Genomic DNA, 2782 nt, shown 5'->3' on the forward strand with positions numbered 1-2782 from the left:
CTTGCACTGTCCCCATGTGTGGCTTACATCCAGTTTCTGTACCATAAAATGTCTCACAAGTCATCTTCCTCAGCGGCTGTAATGTTGAGATATGACGTTAGCTTTCTAGCAATATGGTTAACAACCACGTTATTAAAGATGAGAGAAATGTGCACTGTCCATGAATTCCTTAACAGATCTCCCTGCATACAACCCCAAACAGAGAACTGCTAGTCCAGACTGATCCTGTATTTAATCTAGTTTCCTGCATGCAACAGCGCTTCAAAAGAAGGTGCAGTAAAATTAAGGAGGAAATTACGGGGCAGCCTGCCCTGAGGAGCCTTTTCCAACATCCATCTGCCAGAGGTCGGTTTATGCTCTAAGAAATGATATTGTATCCTGCAAACTTTGTTCTCTCTTGTTGATCTGGATATTCTCCTTATCCATGTAAATGTCTAATCTTTTCCTGAATCTCACTTACACTTTGGCTGAAGTGGGTTGCATCAGCTAATTACATTTTGCATGTAAAATGACCAGTGTTTCTTCCTCCTTGTTTTTGCTTTTAATCTGCTTTTCGGTGTCTCTGGTTTAAATTCTCCTGGAAAGTCTGAATGCAGGGCTTGTATTTATTAATATAAACTTATGTTTCCCACCCTATGCCTTGGTAAATGGAATTTAGAGCTTCCCACTTCTATCACAGTTGACAACAATGTGCTTTTAACAGAGAAGAAAATGAAGGAGACATTTTTGAGATGAAGGGCAAATTGGAGAGGTTCCTACATGGCTTCAGAGAGGCAGTTTGGGCATGGTTATCTGCTGGGTGGCTGAGGGCAATTCCAGGAGGCCCTGAGGACAGTTAGGGGGTCCTTGGCAGACTCTGAAGGACATTTTGGGACAGCTGCAGACAGGCACCTGGGAAACAGCTTGTTATGAGGTTCCCTGAGGAGCATTTAGGGGTTCACAGGGGGATTTGTGGTGAAAGCTGCTGTGGGCGCGTTGCGCTTCCATCCTGCTCCGGGCCACAGAGGCTGCACAAACTGAGCTTGCCTACTTTCAGGCTTAGCTTTATTGTCGATAACTACAAAAAGCCAGAACAGCTTGCTCTGGAGAACAGCGTGGGCCCACACTGCAGCATTTCTGCAGAATTGTTTTATATACAGGCATCATTTTTTTGAGCAGAGGCTTGTTTGTTCATTCTTCTTGACACCATCACTGTTACGAGCCTTACTTTTGTGGGTTGTCTAAAGGCTGTAACCAAGCAGCTTTACTATGTGGCCTCTTACGCTTACAAATAGGTTGGGTTAAAAGTGAAGCTGCCTTCTGTTTTGCTTCTGTAAACTGGTCTTGATGAAGCTGTTGAAAGCAGTGAGTGAAGACCACAGCTGATTTCGCAGTTCCATCAGTGCTCTCACCTACTACCACCTGTCAGAGTGTTTGGCTTAATTAGTCACAGCTGTCTCCCCTTAGATGAAATCGCTGGAAGCAGCATGTTTGCTCTGCTGTTTGTGAACGTGCTGGTCTCGGAGAGCTGGTATTCAGGAAACCCTCTGAAGATGTGAAGAGGAGGAGGAGGAGGAGGAGGGGAGGACAGTGTGTGACAATCTTCCAGTATTGCTTGGAAGTGTGGCTTCCTCCACAGAGGTGTTTCTTTTGGTGTTCCTGGCTACTGGACCTGTAAGTATGGGACTAGAAAACTTAGAGGTCTGGTTATTTATTTAATTTTATGTCAAATTTGTGAGGCACCTCTGTCGCTGCCTCAAGTTCATCTGTGGTGGTGACTTTAGTAAGCCAGCTGTGTAACGAAATCAGTGGGGAGGAGCCGGAATGGCTGTTAAATCTGTCCTTTTGCCTGGGCTTAGGAAAGCACTTACAGACATAGGCTGTTTGTTCAGCCCACGCTGGACATTTGCTTGCTTGTGGAGAGAAGTGAGTTCTTTCTGCTGGCTCCTTCAGCTCCCCTTCCTCGGCGGACACTGACCTCTGTCAGCAGAAAAGAGGTCTCTGACTGGAACCGTTTGCCTTTTATCTTGCCTTTCTGGTTCTGACCTCTAGCCTGTTACTCATATTTATATCTGGAGGAGGGTGATCCCTTCTCCTGACCCCTCTCTGCCTTTGTGGTGGGGCTCCATTTGTAGAAAGCCTGCCAGCTCCAGGAGAGGGGAGCACTCGGGTAGCAATAGCATCTCTGAAACTGCTGCTTTTGAACAGAACTTTTATCAAATATGTGACCACAGCTGCCTGCTGACGGGTCTGCTCTGGTGGCAGATGCTTTGCCCTCCTCCATCATGAAAGGCCCCATCCTGTCCCATCGCTGCAGCTCAGGGGGTGTGAGACAAACAAGTGCTTCAGGGCTGAGCTACCTGGGGCTGATGGAGCCCAGGGGGGATGGTGCGTGTGGGGAAAGGCTGAGTCAGGCAAGAATGTTTCCCTGCTGAAAAATAAAGCGGCGTTTGGCTGCTTTGGTGCTGAGAGAGTGACAGGCCCCTCTGTGGCTGAAAGGCCGTGTAAGATGTAGCAGGTGCAAAGTACCATTTTGGGCAGGAGGAGGTCTTACCCCCGGGGGCAGGAGGTGTTAATAACTCAGGTCATTTTATTAAATGTGCTGAAAACGGCCGCAGGAATCCCTCTGTTGGGATCACCACCCCAGGCCGGACTATTGCTCTGGCCCCGAAGAGCCACGGGGCTGCATGAGGGGTGGCCGGGCCGGGCCCTCCTCTCCTCAGCGCTTCCCCTCAGCCCTGGGCGCCGGCGGCCGCCAGGGGGCGCGGCAGCGGCGGGCGGCTGCAGAGCGCGGCGGGCGGCG

This window comes from Calidris pugnax, unplaced genomic scaffold (assembly GCF_001431845.1).
Source record: "Calidris pugnax isolate Ruff unplaced genomic scaffold, ASM143184v1 scaffold232, whole genome shotgun sequence".
In the NCBI taxonomy this organism is placed as follows: domain Eukaryota; kingdom Metazoa; phylum Chordata; class Aves; order Charadriiformes; family Scolopacidae; genus Calidris; species Calidris pugnax.